General features: G+C 42.8%; 1 protein-coding gene and 1 long non-coding RNA gene across 2 annotated transcripts in view; one reads left to right on the top strand and one right to left on the bottom strand.

The window, feature by feature from the left end:
- LOC133498086 (semaphorin-4B-like) overlaps positions 1-15,201 on the bottom strand; it is a 63,480-nt gene extending 48,279 nt beyond the window's left edge. The window contains exon 1 of the mRNA XM_061814510.1: positions 14,993-15,201. The gene's annotated coding sequence lies outside the window, so the exon portion shown is untranslated. The remainder of the gene's footprint in view (positions 1-14,992) is intronic.
- Positions 15,202-15,215: 14 nt separating this feature from the next.
- On the top strand, positions 15,216-16,936 carry LOC133498089 (uncharacterized). Its single transcript, XR_009794185.1, has 3 exons — positions 15,216-15,351; positions 16,265-16,390; positions 16,774-16,936. It is a non-coding gene; the product is annotated as an uncharacterized LOC133498089 (long non-coding RNA).
- The last annotated feature ends 5,860 nt before the right edge of the window (positions 16,937-22,796 follow it).

Genomic DNA, 22,796 nt, shown 5'->3' with positions numbered 1-22,796 from the left:
AATGCCATAATTCTAGGGGCTGTAGGTCAGGTAGTAATTAATACACCTGTTTTAAGAAGTTCAATTGCCATGGTGACGCATTCTACTACAACGTACAACCGTGACAAAATGCAGATGACATATGTTGCAGTGATGCTGTGCTGATGTTCCCCCCATGTAGGTGCTGACATTTAGTGATTAAACAGCAAAGAGTACATAACGACTCTGGACGAGGGTTTTTTTATGAATACAAAAACTCCCTCCGGAGCTCATGCAAAGGTTTTTAGAGCATGTATATAAATCCATTGGCAGGGCAGGACGGCCGGAGAGGGGCTAGGAGGGGCTGGCAACTGGGGTGGTCCGAGAGTGGCCCCCGGTTGTCTGGCGACCGCTGATGGCAGACTTTGTGGTGATCACTGGCAGGCACCAAGCAGAATTAGCAGATTGCTGAATGGCTGACTGGTTTCAGACCAGATAACTCTTCAGTCTTCAGTCTTGTGTGAAGAATATTTGGCATTTACATTGTCAAAGTAGAAAAGGGTACCAATTTTTGTGGTACTAGTCAAAGTGGTATGGTACCTAAAGGGGCTAGTGAACCTACAAAGTAAAATGCGCTATAGCCTTTCCAGGTGAAGGTAATTTGACCCTAAAGTTTTGAATGCACATCCATCTGTCCACTGTTAAATGTTTTTTGCACAAGAAGCTGAATGGCAAAATTCCCACCAGATGCTTCATCTATGAATCGACCAATACATTTCCAAAGAGGTCCACCTTCAATGCCTTTCTGTGACTCTTCCAATTTTTCTGGATCTATGCTGATAACGCTGTAACACTCTTACATCAGTCGGAACTTCTCTCTGATATCATAATATTCTGGACTGCTCACCAGCCAATTGCATACTTATTTGGTCACAATGGACCCAAGTGAAGCAGTCATTCACCAGCTCAAGCAGATTACTGTCACCCACAGGAATGGAAGGGAACGTTAGAGCACCGCACTCTATTACCGCGGTGACTGTGTTGTGTATATTGTTGGGTTACATAGTTAGGGTGTCGTGCTAGTCACATTTGTATTCGCCATTCAAAGTCTAACTGGCAACTCCAGTATGCTCCCTGACTGGAGAGCCCCATGTTCCACAAGCATATCATTACTCAACATAAGAGGTCTTTCAATATTTAATGAAAAGCAAAGTCTTTAAGGGAGGATTCCTGGCACTTGGTGATTTTTATTTTTTTATTTTTTTATAGTGCTTAACCCAGACAGAAAATGTGTCAAAGCATTTCTCCTGACTTTTTGTTCCCCTGGCCAAGCAAGTAGCTTACTGTAAGCTCAACAACAATGATTTCATCTGGCATTAACATACTGTTGGTGGCCTGAGACAGCTTTGCTGCACAAAGCATCCATGCCGGCTTGCTCTGAAAGCAAAAATCAAATGCCGTTAGAGGATTGAAAAATTTAAACTGTGAGGATTTGGGAAATCTAGTTAACTCACTGGCACGTGAATACTCGAATAATGTGGACGCAGCTGACAGCAAACACATAAAAGACGTTAAAAATTATAATTACCTCCCGCATCCCAAAAACATGTGTTAATTCGAGACTCTAAATTGCTCGTAGGTGTGATTGGGATATCAAATGGTTGTTTGTTTCTATGTGCCCTGCGTTTGGGTGGCAACCAGTTCAGGGTGTACCCCACCTCCTGCCCGATGAGTAAGTAGAGGTACCACTGTAATTGTGTTGTGGAAAACCAAGCTTTGCACTTAAAAAAAAAAAAAAAAAAAAAAAAAAAAAAAGACTATGTAATGTACAGGATATTGGAATATGGTCCAGCGCTAACATACAGGAATGGGCTACGCTAACATTAGCATGTGTATTTATTGTTATTCGTAGCTGTGTAGCCAGGTTAACCAGATACTAAATAAAAATCGCCAGCAATGTCTCCATTGTGCTGCAGTGGTTTCCTTTCTTGCCGCTGATTGTCACCTCTCAAATAAGTAAATATGATACTTGAGATACTGAGTAAAAATACTTGCTTTTGTTAATTGAATGTGGCATCTGCAGTGGGAAATGTTCAGATATCTTCTTTCGAATGGAAATGACTACAGTATGGCAAGTGCCATGGAGCCCGTCTGGTTCACCGAGGAGAGGTTCTGGTGCACCGTGCGGCATGTACTGTATGCGTGAAGGGGGGAATCTGGTGCCATATTGCTCGCGGTTACAGATTCATTAACCTTGAGAAGGCTCTCCAGTGGCTTCATATTAACCCCTACATCTGTTGAGACGAAGAAAAGAATCTGACAGCCTCATTGGTTGACTGAATGGACCGGGTCATGACAAGTTCACCGTGTCACAAGTAACTCATCCATCCAATCATTTTCTATAGTCTTTGTCCTCGTTACGGTCGTGAGAATTAGAATCATCTTTATATGTCAAGTATGTGAAAAATACACTAGGAATTTGTCTCCGGTAGTTAGAGCTGCTCTTGTCCTACAACAGACAACCATTTGACAGAAAATACTTTTGAGACATAAAAACATTAAAACACAGTACAGAGTCACAGAGCAATGAAAGGTTATAAGTAATGTGATACATATTTTGGGGGGACAATTGTGCAAATGATGCAGTGTCCTCTGGCAATTTAGAGCTGTTTGAAATGACTAATTCTTGGGTTACAATCACGTGATAATTGCCGCCATTTCTACAGACAAGCTAAGTGTTGCGAGGTCCACAGACCCATGTGTAAGTGGCGAGCGGCGGATGTTTTCTGCCTACTTCAATTCACTCGATGATGTCGCCAAAGCTAGATATGTACAGAAGATCAAACTCTGTGAAGATATCGATCCGTATACTCTCCACAACGACGTACTTTCAAAGGATTTGAAAGACTTCCCTGAAGTAGAATATCCAAACACGAGAAATACACATGCTTACCGTATACAAAATGATCAGAACAGACTTTCGAATAACAATTTGCCTTGTGTACTCAAGCTTCGTTCAGATCTGCACGTCGTATATTTGCAAGCCACTTTTGTTGCCGTTTTTTCGATAACTCCATTGTACCTTCTCCTTCATGCAATCTGATCTTTGGAACACGGAAAAATCGCTTCCCAATGTCGCAGTTTCCGCCATTTCCACATCCATAGACGCAAGAAAAATGTGGCATGATGACGATGGACAGCTGACTGCTTGTCTGCAACAATGGCGGTCAAGTACCCGGATGAACAAGCGTGACGTCCCGTGCAACCCAGCCGTAGAGCGACCGATACCTGGCACGGTGACCATTGTGGGGCAAGAGCCAGGGTACTTCACTTGTCGCTAGTCAATTGCAGAGCGCATATTATCAAACAACCATCCAAACTGATGGATAACTTAGTCTTCAATTAACCTGACATGCATTTTTAAAGAATAAGGGAAGAAACAGGAGTATCTCGAGAAAACCATCACAAGCAAGGGAAGAACATGCAAATGGCCATGAGCCAAAATTTGGACCAGATCTAACTCAATAATGCAATAAAATCATCTTGTTTCTTATTTGGTCTTTGATCAAGGGGCTCAAAGTGAGCTTTGACTGGCCATCTGCACACAAAACAATACAAAAGACATTCTCATAAGGTCGCATGAATTTAAAATGTCTTGCAGGCGTGTTCTTCTTAATACTTCTGAGGTTTATCACTGTTTTTCCCAAGGACGAGCCTAAAACCACACTGGTCGGGGTTTGGGATTCCAGCAACGATCCAGCAGGGTTACTGGAGCTATTGTGTTGGGAACAGAAAGCGCTCAGCGGGTGACTGACAAGACAGAAGCGTCATGCTGGGCTCTTCTTCATAACTCACACTTAGCACAACCTGCTAAGATGCGGCAGCAGAAAAAAAACACATTTAAAAAGTATAGCGGTATAGCATATACATGTGCTTACTATTCCAAGTTATGACCCTAAAATGATTTTAAGGCAAAAACTCACGCGTTATTTACTTATTAGCTTCTTCTAAACATGACAAAATGATTGATAAAATGCAAATTAGCAAAGGAACGAACTCCTCACAGCATGAACTCCATTGACTTGCACTATTAGGGAAAGCGATGAGTCAACAAGAGGCAGCGACGTCAATTGTTCATTTTGCATAACAAATGGCTCGTCTCCGTCACCTCGGAAGCGAAAAGGTATCACAACGCTGCCAGGGTGACAATTCAGCTAAATTGAAGGTCTATAGATTGGCCTCGCACTTCTGTGCTAAACTGAGTTAACATGGACATGTAACGCTTCAAAAAAGTTAAAAAAAAAAAAAATCTCCAAAGGAAAACATTAAAATAGAATGAATGTGTCTGAAGTCACATTTTAAAATGCTGTCACACAACTGTAAAAATAACTTAACCACTGTTTATATTATGAGGTGGAGGATATAAAACCACATGCATGTTTTTGGAATCTGGGAGGAAGCCGGAGTGCCAGGAAAAAAAAACAAAAAACCACGACAGCTGAGATTCGAACCCAGAACTTCACAAGCGCACTTCATAGCACATGTGTTATCCACTAGGGAGTGAGACAGGTGGGAGCGAAAGAGTCAGACTCCTTGCAGACGTCTCCTAGCCTCCTAAATAAATCACTACGGTTAAAAATAAAACTGCAACCCCTCCTTGTCGCAGTCGGGCTGGCTGGCAATTGACTGCGACTAAATGCATTAACGGTGGCGACTTTGCGCGTCAAAGCATGACTCAGCGTGTCTGGCAAAAAAAAAAAATGAGGTCGGACGGGAAAAAATAAAAGCTGACAGGGCAGGGGAGCGCAATGACATTATTGGGAACAAAACATCTGACGCACCTTTTATGCGAGTTGACACATGACATCAGAAGGTAGATCTACTCAATTTCCATCATGAGGATCTTAAATAGCTACGACCAATTACCTTCGTCATCCTCACCAGCATCATCACAGCCTAGGGGAGAACATGCAAACTCCACACAGGCGGCGGGTCCGGGATTGAACCCGGGACCTCAAAACTGTGAGTTTACCAACTGAGCCACCGTACGGCCAAAAGAAGACTACATAACCAATAACATACAATCACAATCCTACATAATCAATGGGAGGTTTTCCCACTTCCGAAATGTTGTCTGTGTCTGTCCGTGACCATGATATAGGCGCTCAACCCAAGAGAAACTCCATATGGTATCAGCTCAGCAAGCTTGCAGCGGTGGTACTGACAGTGCTTATAGGCCCACTGGTGAGATGCATCGCCGTGCAAATTGAAACTAAAAGCTTGTTGCGTGAAACATCCCAAAGGGGGCTTCGCTTACGTATCATTAATTATTCACTGTATCATCTTTCCATTGATTTGCAGCTGCCTAGCATTACGCTACGCTGCCGTTCGTATGCGTATTGTGACGCTTAAAGGTAAGACTCGAGGCAAGTCGCAATTAATATGAGTCACACAGGAGATAATCGGCACAAAATTACTCATAATATGTGGTGACCATTCAGTTGGCTCCGGAACAGCCGATATTTACAGCGACGTCAAGCAAAACAAAGATGCATAAACAAAGGCCATATAAGTGCACATATATGCATAGACATATCACTTTAAGTACACAGTGCACCACAACATAACATTACAAATGACCACATGCATATTCGTTGCAGCAATATGTGGTAAAACGCAATATAACAATAACACGAGAGGACTTATAATTAAAACGAGTATTTTTTTTTCAATGTGTTCCAACTTGTGAAAATAACCACAAATTTGCATTTCTTAGTGAGTGTTTGAAGACAGCATTAGATAGCGGTTTTTTTTTATAGTGCTTATCCTCATTCAGGTTGCAGGTGTGCCGGAGGGTGTGCCGGGTGACTTTAGGCAGGAAGTGGGACACAACCAACACAAAAAAAAAGAAGAAACATTCAAACCTGTAGTATTTAGGGCTACAGCTTTTGAACGTGTCTAGAATTAAATTATCCCATCCATTCATTGAGCAATTGGATAAAAACGATCTTGCGTTATTAAACACAATAAAGTGGCTATGAGTTAATATTTTTGCCACTTTTAAAAACCCAAGACCAAGTCCGAAACCTTGGTGTTCTGATTGATTGTGACCTGACTTTCAACAATCCTATCAAATCAATCAGAAAAACTGCCTTTTACCATCTAGAATGTAAGCTTGTATGTGTCAAGCAGATCAGGAAAAGTTTATCCATGCTTTTATCCCAAGTAGACTTGACTACTGGAATGGTCTTCTGACTGGGCTCCCCAAAAAGACCATTAAACGGCTGCAGCTCATTCAGAATCCTGCAGCTCGCGTTCTGACCAAAACAAAGTGGTCAGAGCATACAACGCCAATCCTAAAGTCCTTGCACTGGGTTCCGGCAAGCTTTAGAATAGATTTTAAAGTTCTGCTACTGGTCTATAAATCACTGAATGATTTAGGTCCTGAAAACATGAAAGAAATGCTTACGGAATACAAATCCAGTAGAGCTCTGAGGTCGACTGACTCAGGTCAAATAGTGGAGTGCGGACTCCAAAGCAAACATGGTGAAGCAGCATTTAGCTATTATGCTGCACACAAATGGAACAAGTTTCCAACAGAGGTGAGGTCAGCCCCAAGTGTGAACATTTTTAAATCCAGGTTGAAAACGTCATGCTTTTTAGAGTATATCCACTTTTTAAATCATAATACTTGCACTGTACGCGGTTTTGTCTTTTTCTCTTTTTTTAACATTTATTTTGTCTGTCAATTTTATTGTTTTTATCCCATTTTAAATGTTTTATGTCTTTGTTTTCAAATGCTTTTGATCATGTAAACCACATTGAGTTACCTCGTGTGTGAAATGCGCTATACAAATACATTTGTTTTGCTTTGCTCGGGGTCGTCATCCTCACGTTCTACTGTAGTATCGCCACCTTGTAGTGTGTACAGCTTTAAAAGGAGGGGCCTGGCCTAGTGAGTGTCGTGGACGCGAGCAAAAGATTATCGAGTTGGCGAACTGTTCGGCGTGTAGACATCCTGGATTGGTTGCCAACAAATGTTTGACGAAATCATTTTCTAAAAAATATAAAAAATGAAAAATAGAGAACTTTGCCAAATCACATAAAAGAAACAGTTCAATGAGTGACTAAAGGTACGTGAGCTTTTTTTGTTGTTGAAAAAGCGAGAGACTGATTTGATCCATAATCCATTTCCTGTTCTATGTTAAGAATACACTTTCCCTCTGCTCTCCCTCTGTGGTGGTGGAACAATTTGCTGCGTTCAGAAGTTGTGGTTAGTCTTGTGAAGACTCACCTCCTACACACACAAAAATTTGCCACCATATGCAAACTTCTTTTTTTTTTTACATTTCAAGGATTACTTTTATGATTATGGATTGGAATTGGGGGCGGCACGGTGGTCAAGCTGGTAAAGTGTTGGCCTCACAGTTGAGGTCCCGGGTTCAATCCTGGACCCTCGTGTGTGGTGTTTGTATGTTCTCTAAGTGCCTCAGTGGGTTTTCTCCGGGCATTCCAGTTCCCCCCCCCACATTCCAAAAACATGCAACATTAATTGGACACTCTAAATTGCCCCTAAGTGTGATTGTGAGTACAGCTGCTTGTCTCTATGTGCCCCGCGATTGGCTGGCAACCAGCTCAGGGTGTACCCCGCCTCCTGCCCATTTAAAGCTGGGATAGGCTCCAGCCCTCCCGAGACCCTCGTGAGGATAAGCGGCGAAGAAAATGGATGGATGGACTGGAATTGGTTAATCCTATTTACACAGTAGTTTATATCCAAAGGGAAAACGGATTCTAATTCCAGTCAACTGGCATCTTGGAACGTATTCCGTTCGTGCACAGGAAGTGTCATATCCCCAACTCGCAAATAGGCCACATTTGATGTGAATACTGTGATTTGCAGAAATACGCCTCATGATTGCTAAGCAGTCAAGGTTCATCTTCAATGAGCGTCAGAGGAGATAAATTTGGGGGTCAAATGTTCCCACTGATACGCAATTGACTCACCATAAGAAGATCATTTTCAGTAGAAGTGCAGAGGATAATTAATGGGCTGCGTTTAATAATTTCCCACAGTTGCCACTTGACCACGGCATCATCTCCTCCACAAACGGCTGCACACTTGCCAGCAAATCCGTTTATGGCATTTAAAAATGGCCGCTATTAAGTCTCCGAACTGAGAGGAAAGTAGATTAAACTAATCTCCTTTGTTTAGTTGGCTGGAAAAGCTCTCTGTGCGTTTAACGTGCTGACCCGTTTGAAGTGGCGTGACATGACGGAAAGTGTTTGGAGAAGGCCAAGCGCACGCTTCGCTTTCACGAGAGGACTTCGGTATTCCTGGAGGCGTGTGGTCCAACTCATCTCTAATCCAAGTTCATCTCTTCGGGGAGCATCATTTCAACTCAATTGCATTGTAGTTTCCTCATTGTAGTCAATTTACATATACCGGTAATTCAACCCATCCCAAAAGCATGCAACATTAATTGGACACTCTAAATTGCCCCAGTTGTGATTGTGAGTGCAGCTGTTTGTCCCTATGTGCCCTGCGATTGGCTGGCAACCAATTCAGGGTGTACCCCACCTCCTCCCCGTTGACAGCTGGGATTTACTCCAGCACTCCCGCGACGCTTCTGAGGATAAGTGGCTAGAAAATGTATGGAAGGATACTATGTTGCCCATGTACATGTCTCACGTTTGTTTCTTAAAGGGTAACAACACCACTACATGAATACTAATTGTTAGCCCATGTGTCGGTTGAGGTTTCCATTTTATGTTTGCATTGACATAGCGGAGGTTACGTAATTGCTTTTGATAAACAAAAAGTACTTCTTTTTTTTTTTTTTAGTTTGACGGCAACCTTCATCTACGAGTGGCAATAAACAGCTTGAAGGCTCTGTTTTGAAGCCCATGTGAAGTGATTCAGTTCACCTGCCACTATGCTGTGCTCGTATTTCAAGTTTGCGCTTGAAAGTCAAGGCAAAAATCGGAACTTCCAAGTGGGGTGACTTATGTCTTAAGACACTATTGTACCATAATTTCCGGCCGACAAGCTACGACTTTTTTTACACTCTTTCAACTCTGCGGTTTATGGGGCAATGCAGCTAATTTGTGCATTTTATCTAACCGCACCAAGAAGGGCACTCGAGCGGTAAAGGTAAGAGTGAGACTGGTGGAACATATGTGCTGAGGAAGTGACTTTTACCGGTCTGGCCCGGTTAGCGCTGCGCTAGCATGTCACTGCCGTGTCTTAGTGATTTTTACCGGTATGTTTTTTTTTTTAACCTTCCCTGTTAGCACGGCGGTGCTAGCATTAAACTCTCTGTGTGCAGTCTTTCTTTGTAAATATCTCGTGTTTTAATGTGGGTTTCAATGTGGGCACTTGCGGCTTTTACACAGCTGCGGCGTATTTATGTACCAAATGGTATTTCCTTTACAAAGGTACTGGGTGAGGCTTATAACCAGTTGCGCTCTGTAGGCCGGGAATTACGGTATTCGTATTTTGCTTGTTGCTTTCGACAAACTTTTATTCTAATTTAGCCTATTCTCTTTCACACAACGTTGGCATGATTGCGGACGCCAAAGACTTTTTCATTGCACTTGGGAAATGTTGCCCGAGTGTTCTTATGACACTTTGCATCTTGTCGTTTACAAGCTTGTGAATGCGTGACGATGCAAGTCAAGCATCTGACTAAAGTAACACTCATGCAATTACACAACAAGGTGAGGTCACTGTCCTGATTAGCCCACATGCGATCCACAGTAAATACATAGCTAATCTGACTTGAAGCTCGTGGCTGGGGGGTGGGGGGGGGGGCATTAAATCCCAGCAGTTTCTTCTATAGGAAGACTTGTTTTGTTACCAGTTCTAATAAACTGGACAAAAGGTTTTAAAAGGCCATCATGCACACATCGATATAGTTGTGTATATCTGCAAAATCTACTGGGGGCCAGTACAACAACTTTACATAGACATTAATGATTAGTGTAGTGCAGGGGTCACCAACGCGGTGCCCATGGGCGAATGGTAGCCCGCGAGGACCATTTAAGGCGCCCGTGAGGTATGTTCTAAAAATACCATATTCCACAAATTGTTACTATTATTTGTGCTTTAAATTCTGAATCTGACTTGCTTACGAGAATTAAAATTTCAAAACACCTGTAATGTTATTTACTACAATAAATTAAAACAAAAATATTTTATGTACGTGTAATAAACTGAGTCTGAAAATTGCCGCAAACAGGTCATGTAGCCCTTCATACGCTCGGTGCTCACGAAGTCGCCCTCAGACTCAAAAAGGTTGCTGAGCCCTGGTGTAGCGCATACCTCTCATTTTTGGAGTTTACGGGTTCAAACCGTGGTCCAGGTACTTCCCGTGTGCAGTCTGCATGCCCTCCCCACACTCATGTGGGTGTTTTTCGGGTACTCTGCTTTCCTCTCACGTTCTCAAAACATGCATGTACTGTTTATTGAAGAATCTGAATTGTTCATAGTTGTGAGTGCATGAATGTGTCCTACAAACGGCTCGCCACTAGTCCAGGTTGGACCCTGCCTCTCGGCCAAGGTCAGTCAGGGTCATCATCAAATTCATTGACAACTATTTTGACAATCGATCATGTTACATCATATTGGCAGCAAAACAGTGCACTCCCTCTGCTTCGAGAGCCCTTACTAAGGTTTGGTGCTATTCCGTCCACCTGCTGGCGAGTTACACACAGACCAGCTGAGGCTCCTTTGCTTTGTTTGCTATCAGGTAGCGGTCCTGGGTTTATGTTTGGTGCCAATAAAGGAAGTCATAAGTCAATACAAGGAGGTCCCTCCCGGCAACAGTGCCCGATGGAGGCCACAGATAATAACCAGGAACAATGAAGCCGGCTGACTTAAACTGTGAAATTGAGAATAATAAGCTTTTTTTTTTTTCCCGTTTATGTTGTCATGTCTAATGATTGCCCAGCATCTGCTCCTCTGTATTGTTGTGAATGACAGCTGCTGCAGCACAATACCGTGGCTACGTTTGTAATCGAAAACATCGTAAATCAGCAACTTTTGGAGAGAAAATGAGCAGAGTTTCATCGAGGCACATTCCGGCCCAGCTGTTTTTCATCGCAAAGTGAGAGTTTTATCTTTTTCCTGCACCGCTTTCAAAACAGAAAAGCAAAAAAGAAGAAAAAAAAGAGAAGGAGACAGGAATGTTTCTCTGGAGAGAGAGGAGCTTGTTGCATAATACGGAGATTTCAATCTCGGCCCCGTTCAAATTGATACCGGCACTTCTAACAAACTTACGCTTCACTTAAACACCGGCGCCATTGTATACTTTGTATACAGTATGTATTGTTTGTATTCTATATACACACACACGAGTAACTTTCTAACCAGACTCAATGCTTCATTTTCCTAGCAACACTTCAAAAAGAACCTTTCAAGTCAAAAACACGGTGCTGAATGTGTGAGGCTCACAGAAGTACGACAAATTCAAAGTCACTGACTAATGCTGAGCACACTCAGTGAAGACAAGGAAACAAGTGAGTCAAGGTAGACAGATGAGCATTTAAAATAACTGCAAGCGTCTCCTGAGCTGCAGGTGGTCCTGAATATGAACAGCAGCACACAAAACTTGACTCTGAAGATACACACATACGGGGTGAAGTCAATGTAAATCGGAACCGTTAGACCCTAAAAGTTCTTGTGGGAAGTGTGACTCTTCACATTTTGAAGCTGCTTAAAGTGACATCAGGATCTAGCCTCGGCACAAGAGCAGTGCAGCCCAGACCTCCGCCAAGGCTCAACAGCTGTATCCCAAAGGCGGCGGTAATGATATATCATCTTTTGTGAATTGCAGGATGAAAAACGATCAATCCAAAATTTCTGGGTCCGAGCTGATTGACAGTTTACACTACACATTAAATAAAAGCACATTTAAAAGCTTTTACATGTGTGGAAGTGAATAAGTGCCACCAGCATTTGAATTTGAAATGTAAAGCGATCACATTTTCAATAGTTGCGACAATTCACTGTTTAAAGTTCACCGTCTGTGCCATCAGGCAGGGTTACTTCAGGTCAGAACCAAACAGCCAGCCAATCCAGTTACGCTTTCTTAGTATGTGTTGTCACGTGACTACGAAAGCATAACTGCAATTTCATTCCCGGTGCCGCCTGTGTGGAGTTTGCATGTACTCCCTGTGACTGTGTGGGTTTTGTCCGGGCACTCCAGTTTTCTCCCACATCCCAAAATTATGCAATATTAATTGGAAACTCTAAATTGCCCCTAGGTGTGATTGTGAGTGCGACTGTCTGTCTCTATGTGCCCTGCGATTGGCTGGCAACCAGTTCAGGGTGTAACCCCACCTCCTGCCTGATGACAGCACCCTCGTGAGGATAAGCGGCTCAGAAAATGGATGGATGGGTTAAGTTTAAAAATTTAAGCTTAGTTTAAAAGTTTAAAACATAGAGGAGGGGTAAAACTGTAAAAATAAGCTTTTTATGGTCTCTATTGGAAAATTTCACCAATAGCAGATGGGTCTCGAAGATGGTGAAGCTTTTGGGAATTGGGGGAGTGGGGGGGGGGGGGGAGTAGCAACTCCCCACGCTGGTCTCCACATGCTGACCATTCCTCTGAGCTGTGGGTGGAGCCAGCATGTTTGTTTTGAGTGTTTGAATGTGTGTGATGGTGCGTGTGGGTCGGGATCCACATGTGCATTTGTGTGCGTGTCTTTTTGCAAAAAGGAGGAGGAGGCAGTTTAAGTGTTTCAAGGAACAGTTCTTCCTGCAGTTTTTGGGTTTACAGTAAAACGAGGGAGGACAAGTGTTGTGCAGTGTCACTGATAGGCCATCTCAAAGCACAAGAGGTCGTCGCAAGGTCTGATTCCATCATCCTCCTCCTCCGTGTAATGACACAATCGGCAACTCATCAACTTGATTAACCCTCCAAAGTTGTTTCCTGTTTCCTCACAGGGGAAGAAAAAGTCAAGTTTGTGATGAAATATTTTTATATGAGAAGGGCTGAAAGGCACATCCCAAACATTTGGGGAAATTTTCGGTGGGTGTTTGCTCTTTAATCTCCATTCAAACATCCTTGTAGTTATGAACTAAAATATCCATCCAATTATTTTCCCTCGCGCTTGTCTTCAAGTGGGTCGCGAGTGAGCTGGAGCCAGTCGATCCCAGCTCACTTTGGGCTCGAGTCAAGGGACATAGTGGCAGGGTGCAGCATTTGCATGGGTGTCCAACTCCTTTTTGTCACGGGCCACATTTTCATTAGAGGACAGCCTTAACGCCAAAAAGCACGTAAAATGTATTTTCACCTCGTGAGCATGGAAACTTCATTCAGGCACACGTGAGCTGGGATTTGAACTCTGAAACTCAGATCTGTGATGTGCTAACCACGATGCGACCGTGCTGCCTCAATTTTAACACAAGGATGAATTACACAAGGATGAAGGGGGTATTGTTCGGTTTAAAAAAAAACACAAGAAAGAACCTCAACATCTTCATTTCTGCTACTTCCAGTTCTGCTTCCTGTTGTTTCTTCAGTGCCACCATCTCTAATCCGTACATCATGGCCGGCCTCGCCGCTGTTTTATAAACTTTGCTCTTCAATTTTCATATCATTGCAAAGTCGTCACCCACTTTCATAGAAGTTGAGAACAATAAAGAATATTTTGGTTTTAAAATATCCTCGAAAAAAAGCACAGTATACTGTAATATTTTTAGTGCAGTTTGCCAAATGCATACAGCTTGCTGTGATATCCACCAACCAAAGGCTGAACTACAGAGTATTTCACTAGAAAACAAGGAAATAACATTTCTTTTCACTTTCTTACTGTTTTCCATATGGGAACTTCGCACGCCTCTGTAATATACCCCCCCAAAAATCAGAATAGGAATAAATCTCATCTATATTTTTTACTAGCAGTCCTCAACCCACCAGTTAAAAATCTGTGGTGCAAACGCTACTTTATTTCATTTATTAATTTATTTATTTCACTGTACTATACTTGTGAGCGCAAGGTTTCAGACAGGAACAGTTATTGATAGTTATTGTTTACAAAAAAAAAATCAATTTTACTCTCCAAAGCAGCGTTGTTGAGTACAGATACAAAAATGTTGCCCCCCCCCAAAAAAAAAAACATGTATATTTGCACCAGCCCAGCAATAGTAATCTGGATTTGATCCAGATCTTGATGTGAACCCATATTAAAAATATTAAGACAATTAAAAATGTTTTAAAAAGTGTTCTTAAACCATAGAAGCAATTTTATTTTATCAATTTACTGTGTATGCTGTGTCAGGTACTGTTAGTATCAAACCGAGTTCAAGAGGGATTTGACACAGATTTTGATGTGAACCCACAAGTTGATGACAGCATGAAACTGAAGACTAAGACGAAATAAATTATTTTTTTAAAAAAATCTATTTAAGTGGTTCAAATTCAGACCCACACATTGATGATGACGATTAAAAAAAAAATACTAGGCTTTTCAACCTTGCAAAAATAAAAGACTATTGGTCCAGAATTTAATTTGTGTAAGGTCAAATGGTGCACGTATCAAACCAAGTTTAAACTGTATCTGATCATGATTTGGTGCACATTTATGATGTCACTAAAATGACCAAAATTGTCTTTTACACGGTGCACAAGAAATTACAGTGAAATTCGATCTCGTTTGAACCCAACAAACTACCTCCAAGCAGGGTCAGATCCCGCATTATCAAACGGAGTCTAATTTGGATCTGAGCCCGATTTTGGTGTGCACACGTTCGTGGTCGTGTCATGACGTTTTGATATAAAACGTAAATTAACGTAAAAGCCTTGAAGGTGCTTTTTTTTCTCAGTTATTTTTTTCCCCCAACTGCGTCTGTTAAATATTGATTTATGCAAAACCAACAATGTTTGCACTTCTGTCAGCCTGAAGTTAAGTAGCACGAAAATGCTCGAATTGCTTCATTTAAAAGAAGAAAAGAAACCCCCAGAAAGAAATCTCGGCACGCTTTAAAACAGCTTCGTCCATGCAAAGTAAAAAAAAAAAAAATGTTACTCACCATTCCTGGCTGGAAAATGTAGCACCAAAAAAAAGAAAGAAAACATCCATACAAAAGATCCGATGTCGCTCGAAATGGGAGAAAAAGAAGTTAAAAAAAAGAAAGAGAGGTAAGGTTTAAATCCTCCAAACGCCACCGCTCGCACTGACGTGTCGCTCAAATGCAGTCCACCGAGATTGTGTGTGCGTGAGTGGAAGTGGAGCGGAGTGGAGTGGAGTGCAGTGGAGTGTTTCCACAGAGGCTGCAAAAAGTTCAAGCTCCGCCCACAACCCACGCTTGCCTTGTGAGCCTGCCCGCAGTGACGTCACTCACCTCAAGGGAGTCCTCCAACTATCAATAGACCCAAGACAAATAACCAAGTAACTGTTATTTCCTGTGGAATTCTCATAATTTGCTTTTAAAAGATCAATTCGGATCAGATCCGGATTATAAACCTGGTTAGAAAGTATTTCTGACGTGATACAAATATCACAGATTTAACACCGCTTTTGAAATACTGTACAACAGAGTGCATGTCAAGCGTCCAAGCCGCTTATCCTCACAAGGGTCGCAGCCGAGAGCCGGCGGCTATCCCGGCTAACATTGGGGGAAAGGCGGACTACGCCCTGGACTGGTCGCCAGTCAGTCGCCCGGCACACGTTGCCACCATCACAGAGCGGGATTTGCTGCCCGCGTCAATGTCAGGCGTGCGTACCACGACATCATCAGTCACCTCAGTATAACTGAGTATGAAATGGATTTTGAGAGAAATGTCATTGCTCTGTTTTTGTTTTGCAGAGTATTTTCATTTTTCTTAATTTCCATGATGTCATGATGTGTGGCGGCACGGTGGCGCAGCTGTAAAATGTTGGCCTCATAGTTTTGAGGACCCAGGTTTAATTCTGGCCCCGCCCGTGTGGATTTTGCATGTTTTCTCCGGGCATTCTGGTTTCCTCCCACATCCCAAAAACATGCAACATTAATTGGACACTCTAAATTGCTCCGAGGTGTGATTGTGTGTGCGACAGTTGTCTGTCTCTATGTGCCCTGTGATTTGCTGGCAACCAGTTCAGGGTGTACCCCGCCTGCCGACAGGTGGGATCGGCTCCAGCACTCCCGCGACCCTTGTGAGGATAAGCAGCTAAGAAAATGGATGGCTGGATGGATATACCAATATTATTAATGTCTTTATTTTTTCCAGATAAGAAATGATCAAATGACCAAAATCATTTCATTTATAATATTTATTATATTATATTTTTTGCATTTGCCATATGTTTATTATTTCACCAGGTCAAGTGTGTCTATTTACCGTACACCAAAGAGCGCACATCTCACACCAAATGTGGATCTGATCCAGTTTAACACCACAACTCCGGCCCATTTATACTCTACTGCTTATCCTCACTCAGTTGGCAGGTGAGCTGGAACCTATCTCCACTGACTCTGCCAATTACTCATGTTGACGGGTGACAATTAAATTTAAATTGTATTAGATTTGACAGATATCGCTTGAAATGTTCACATAGTGAGTGGAATTACACTGATGCCCGCACCTAACCCTTTCGGCTTTATTTTACGGATTTAACGAACTTCTAAAACAAGGATTTCTTATGTTAACATGCTAAATTTTCAAGATGGCAACATCCGGAGATTGATTAAACTCGGCTTGATATTCCCGATTCTACCTCTTTCCGTAAGGCAAAGTTGTCTTAATGGTCTGCATGTTTTGCGTATGAATAAGTCACAGCTTTTTTTTCTTCTTCTTCTTCTTGTTCTTCTACTTTTGTTGTGCTTTGCAGCCGAGTAGAACAATAAAGGAGAGCGTCCAGGACAAAGAGCATTACAGGAGATTACGGGGAAAGGCAAAAGAATTCGACACAGGAGGACGCAGCCATTCATGTAATCTCCTTTCACAGCTCGAAAAAAAAAGACTAAAACATCACGTTGCGCTTGTCACTCTGCAGTCTCCAGCATGCTTCAACACCAGTAAAGCCCCCACCCCACCCTTCCCTGCTTAAAACAACAAAATGTGTTTCCTTGCTTTGTTTGAAAATGCGATGACAATCATTACCTAAAAGTGAAATTAAAAAAAAAGTATGTTCTATGATTAAAAAAAAAAAATATATATATATATATATATATATATATATATATATTATATATATATATATATATATATATATATATATATAGCGTATATAAAACCCACCATGCCTGCGTGGGTTTTCTCACCCCGGTTTCCTACCACATCCCAAAAACATGCAACATTAATTGGATACTCTAAATTGCCCCAAGGTGTGATTGTGAGTGTGGCTATTTGTCTCAATGTACCCTGCTATTGCCTGGCAACCAGTTCAGGGTGTACCCTGCCTCCTGTCAGTTGACAGCTGGGATAGGCTCCAGCACTCCCCATGATCCTCATGAGGATAAGCAGCAAAGAAAATGGATGGATGGACTGTACTGTAATGTACTAATGTGTCATACATACTACACAATAATGCATGTGCTGGTTCAAGCAACAATACAGGTGGGTGGAATTTAGTCCTACAAAATTCAGAATGCAAAGTTACGGTAATTTATAAGAATAAATATAATATATATAAATATTATAAATAAATAACTCCAGATCAGCTACTTTGTCAAGGTCAATAAAACTTGTGGACCAGCCAGGAAACCTCCAATCACGTTAGTACTAGCATCAGTGCTAACAGTCATTTATTGGCGTGTCTTCGAGTAACTCAATAATCCATCCATCCGTTTTCGGAGCCGCTTATCCTCACAAAGGTCGCTGGAGTGCTGGAGCCTACCCTCGCTGCCTTATGGAAGGAGGCAGGGTACACCCTGAACTGGTTGCCAGCCAATCACAGGGCACATAGTAACAAACAGCCAATAGCACTCTCACTTACACCTAAGGGTGTCGCAAGCCATCGATGCGGGGATAGACCCAAATGCAGGACTCCGAGGCAAAGGCGTAATGTCCAGTGGCTTTTATTTCGGAAGCAGTGTCCGCGCCCGTGACGAAAACCCCAACATAAATACACGGCCAATTAACGTGCCGAATGCGCAACAGTTGTGACAAGTGCCAGAGGTGGCACCGCCCAGAGCAGTGACCAGGCCACGGCCCTCCTGGCAGTGCTCCAGCCCCGCTCATGACAACGGGCAATTTCGAGTCATTAGTCATATTATTATTGTGATTATTTTTTTCTTTCTACTTTATTTTCAAAGTACTCCCGCGACCCTTGTGAGAATAATCAACTCTGATAAAGGATGGATGGATATTTTTTATGATCTTTGCCTTGTTGAATTTGCCCACAAGTGAAAATCATGAAGTAAATCATAATTCAAAAGAAAGTGAAAGTTGTCACATATTACAATGATGACAGGTTGAGCTTCACAATCACAATTCCTGCATTTAAAAAAAAAAAAAAATCAAAGGACTCCATTTTGGCAAATGCTCCGTTTGACAGGGGCGCCATTGTTGGAGACATCACTCCAAATGTGCCGCCGTGCTCAAATCACGTCCCCCATTGTCGAGACACACGAACGCGCTGCGGACTACACTGCAGCCATTCATAGCCAGGTCAGACTTGATTGAGGTTAAGTACACGACAATCTCTACTTGCCAAACTAGATTTGGCGATGCGTCGCCCGTCAATGTCACCGTTGAGGCTTTCGGAGGGGATCGAAAATGCTGACATGACAACATCACACGACTCAACTTGATAACCTTTAACCTGATTTGAGCCAGGAAATAGACAATAAATAAAGAGAAATTAAGAATATTTTTCTCAGGATACTCTTGCTTTCTCCTACATTTCAAGGACATTTATGTTTGGCTCACGGAAGACTGTAAATTGTCCAGAGGTACATCTTTCTATGTGCCCTGTGATTTCTCATGGTGACCTGTTTCATTGGCAAAATGTTATGTCCAGTAACGCGCAGGCAAACTCTGAGATAACGAGAACCTTAATTTGACGTTCAGTGACACAATATAGTAGACAAATGTTGTAGTTGTTTAAACCCAATTATGTGTTATGGAAAATGAATGGTTGGATTGAAAGGCCATAAAAAGTGCAGCTCAAACACCAGCTTTACAGATGCCACTCCAGTATTATTGCGCAATCTACTATTTTTTTTCCAGAGCTTAGAAATATGTTATTCACAGAGTCACTAATGATGTAGTGGTACACACACCTGCCTTTGGTGCAGGCAGCGTGGGATCAACTCCCGCTCAGAGATGGTGTCGATATCTGCCCTGCGACTGGCTGGCGACCAGTTCAGGGTGTGGTCTGTCTTTCGCCTGAAGTTAGCTGGGATAGGCTCCAGCTCTCCCCCCGGATGAATGCAGAGGGGTTGTGTCAGGAAGGGCAAGAAATATGAGCGTTCATAAGAGATGAAAAGCTGTGGTGAACCCTAACGGGACAACCAGAAAGAAATAGATATATATACTCCTACTCGATAGCAACCGTGATATACTGTATGTTGGGATCAATCATGGTAAAACATAATTACAAGCACCGAGTGGCACAATTCCCATTACCTCATTAGGGTCACTAGTAACCTGAATGAAGCGTAATCCAACTGTGTGAAAAACGGGGTTCACCATCCACACTTGAACCCAGAACCACCCAACTGTGAACCGTACTTGCCAACCACTAGCTCGTGGCGCTGGCCTTCGTTTCTCGACATTCATAAACACTCATTTTTGTTTGTGCCAAGAGGCTGACACTTAAATGAGGTTTATTGCCGTGCAGATGTCGTGCGGTCGGCGAACAAAGCGAGTGAAAAAAAACACACCAAAGTGGAGCGATGACCAAGAGCCATCTGGCAGCGGCTCGTGTGCTGATGCCAAACTAGCAGCCCTTCCTCTCTTCATCTTCCTCTCCCATCAGCAATAAAAGACAATCTCTGCCCCAGTGGGACATGTGGCATTAATATGAATTATCGCCATCTTAATATGCTTTTGCCCTGGAGACTGGAAGGTCGTGACGTCAGCCATATGCGGGCCCTAATGAGACCGTGACGAATACATTACGTTTATTTAGACTTATATTCCCACTTTCTTTGTTACTTTGCAGCCTGCGTAAAAGGGCAGAGGTCAAGGTCCCGCACAGCTGCCGACAAACGCTATTGTGAGGCTTGGTTATGATGGGATGAGGGGTTGGCGTGGGGGAAAGAAAGCCTGCAGCCATTGATGATGATTTCATGAATTTTAGCATTATTATTGCTTTATTTTCTCATCAGTTATTTTATTTTTTTATTTCATCCATTCATTTAAAAAAAAAATGTCTTTCTGGACCAAGCTTCTCAATCGTTAGGCTGGATGGAACACTCTACGATTGATGATTATAGGGGGCAGGGGGGTTGAGGGAGGAGAACTACTTGAGTAAGAATCCTGTTGATTTAAGACAAAGACTTAAATATTTTTGTACTGTATAAGTAATTGTAAGGTAAACTGTAGGTTGGACACGCCCCTTCAGACACGGAAGCTCTTTTAGAAGAAGAGAACATCTCACAATCGAGTGAAGTGTCCCGGGCAAGATTACTATTTAGATGATATGCGGATCACTTCTAACTAACAACAGACTCCCCGACAGTATGACAGCATGTAGCGTACTCAACCACAAGCGATCACAATGCCGCGGCCCTGGTGGCACCAAGGTGGCTCATCGCGGCGCCGAGCCGGGGCGCTTTACGGCATTGTCGTCGCACGCGGCTGAGTGCGCCATTGCCGGCAGCGTTGTTCATAGCCACCGCCGTTCGCGAGCCCGACGCGGGAGCCTTCGTTGGCGAGCCGATGCAGCAGCCCTCCGACGTGGGCATTGACACATTTAGCACCCCTGTCATACGTACGTGGATTTTTTGTTACGTTATGAGAGATGGATTACGTGGTCCGCCCCAAACTATTATTTTTTATTTAGTAGCTGTATACACACCTACCTGTCATTTGGGACCCACGAAGCTCTCATCCTTTGCGCCTGTGCAATCCATTTTTCAGATTGAATCGGGTCTCTTGGAAACTTATGAAGGGTAAATCCATCCTCCCGAGTGTTCGACCAATATCCAGCAATGCAAGAAGCCGGCATTTTGGCTAACACGAAGGAACAACGAGCTACCTTCCCGCAGGTAAAACTAACAGAAACAAATGAGTCCGCTGAAGGGCGCTCCTGCCCTGTACGTCACTTCCTGCTTCTTCCCAAAAACAAATCCCTTGGGAGGATTTTCATGGCGGGAGTTACAAAAAGCCATATATGTCAAAATTATGTTTTGTGGTGAAAAAAACGGATGGGTCCACACCGGCTGCCATTTTTTCATTAATAACATACTAAAAATCATCCATTTCACGACACTTCAGCTTTAAGGAATAGCTGTCCCAAGACGATTTTGCATTTCTCCAACGCAAGCAAGCTGAGGAAATTGAGGTCGTCCATTTCTCCGCTCATGGAACAGATATTCCAGGATGGACTTTTCCGTAAGCTTTTTCCAGAAGTGGGCCTCACATTGTCACGCGTCGAGCGTACTGTAGTCGTGGCATCTGTGCTCAGAGCCAAAAAGCCATCAGATAAGATAAAAGCCTCGTTTAAAAATCCTGCGGAGGCATGTACAGGCGAGCTGAGACTCTCACAGAGTTAATACAGTTTAGCAGCCTGAATGCCTGATCAAGGTGATTGGAACTTCTCTAGTCGAGATACAAAACTGGTTCAACAGCTGCTTGGCCGGTTATCCACCAGGGAGCTCGAACAGTCATATTTTCCATACTTGAAGGCTGCTCAAGCTACACGCTGAGCTCGTAATTATTATGTCTGCCTCACAGTTCTGAGACCTCAGGTTCGAATCGCAACTCCAGCTTTCCAGTGTGAAGTTTCAGGTTTTTTTTCCTCTCACATTTCAAAAACATACAGGAAAAGTGTAAATTGTTTATAAGTGTGAATGGAGTTTCAGTGCTTGTTTTTCAGTGTGCCCTGTAATTGGCTGGCGACCAGTCCAAGGTGTAAACCACATCTTTGCCAAAGTCATTTGGAATATGCCCAAGTTCACTCACGACATTAATAAGAAAATGTAAGTGGATAAATGGGGGAGAGGAGGGGAGCCAGCAAAGTACAGCAGCAACATCAAGTGTTGGTTCTACTTTTAAAAGGTCACCATGGAGACAGCGTGTCTCCTACGGACTGTAACTGGTCTCAAAGCGGTCAGAAATCAATGAAGCGTCTCAGGGAGAGCACACGTTAACCTTCCGAGGAGCCGAAAGCCCCCATTTCCTGCTGCTTTATTAGGTTGTAGTTGTACCCTAATCTCTGTACAACAGCGGCCTCCAACAACTAAGATGAGGCTCGTGGGCCAATTGGTACCGGGCTGCACAGACAGACTGAAGGCAGAATACTTTAATGATCATTAAAGTTTGAAAGGAGTTTTATCTTGAATAAGCAAGTGCATCTACTTGTGCCTCTGACATTGGTTATGAAAGTAAAAATGTAAGTATACAAGCTAGAAAAAAGACTTAAAAAAACAAACATCTTTGGAGAGCTTTTTAAGATAGGGCTAAAAACCTAATCGTCACATTATAAACTAGATGGATTTTTTGCTTGGTCTCGTGAACCAAAATTTGAGATCATGTACGAGCAAGCTTGAGGTACACCGTGGTTCAATTGACACGAACAAACTATTTGTTTGCAGTTGTAGCTGCAGTTCACTTCTCTACGATCAGAGCCCACAGAGTTGAATTGAGTGACCTGGTGGCATTTGCAGCAGTGGTAGTGCTAGCACTTCAGCGTGAGTACTTGAGCCAGAGAGCTTGCAGTATTGAATGAGCCAAGTCATGTGC

The sequence above is a fragment of the Syngnathoides biaculeatus genome, chromosome 3 (assembly GCF_019802595.1).
Source record: "Syngnathoides biaculeatus isolate LvHL_M chromosome 3, ASM1980259v1, whole genome shotgun sequence".
NCBI classification, from domain to species: Eukaryota; Metazoa; Chordata; class Actinopteri; order Syngnathiformes; family Syngnathidae; genus Syngnathoides; species Syngnathoides biaculeatus.
The sequence above is the reverse complement of the archived record's forward strand: the minus strand, read 5'-3'. Positions and strand labels throughout refer to the sequence as shown.